Below are 642 nucleotides of genomic sequence, written 5' to 3' on the forward strand. Positions count from 1 at the left end.
CTGAGAATAGTCCACCAACTGAAAATATCCAACCAACAGCGCCCTGTGATCACTGATGAAGGACTAGAGGATGATCAACACAACTGTGCAGCAACAGATGAGCTTTACATCTACAAAGTGGACCAACAAGGTAGGAGTGTCTAATAGAGCAGAAAGTGAGTGGACACCATGTTTAAAAACTCCAGCAGCACTGCTGTGTCTGATCTACTCATACCAGCACAACACACACTAACACCCCACCACCACATCAGTGTCAACGCGGTGCTGAGAATGATCCACCACTTAAATAACATCTGCCCTGTGGTGGTCCTGCAGGAGTCCTGAGGGTTAAAAGGGGCTAACAAAGTATGCAGAGACACAGACAGACTACAGTCTGTAATTGTAGAACTACAAAGTGCATTAATACGGCAAGTGGAGCTGATAAAATGGACAATGAGTGTCGAAACAAGGAGGCAGGTTTAACATTATGGCTGATCAGTGTGTAACAGCAAACACTGAACATAATACATGAACCCTAGGCAGCATCTGAAATACACATTAAAAGCACAATGCAGTGAACTACATCAACATCTGGTCAAAATATCACTAAGGTATTTTTTTCAGATAAAACTCCCCTGCTAGCCTACTAACCATAAATACAGG

The sequence above is a fragment of the Colossoma macropomum genome, unplaced genomic scaffold (assembly GCF_904425465.1).
Source record: "Colossoma macropomum unplaced genomic scaffold, Colossoma_macropomum, whole genome shotgun sequence".
NCBI lineage: Eukaryota > Metazoa > Chordata > Actinopteri > Characiformes > Serrasalmidae > Colossoma > Colossoma macropomum.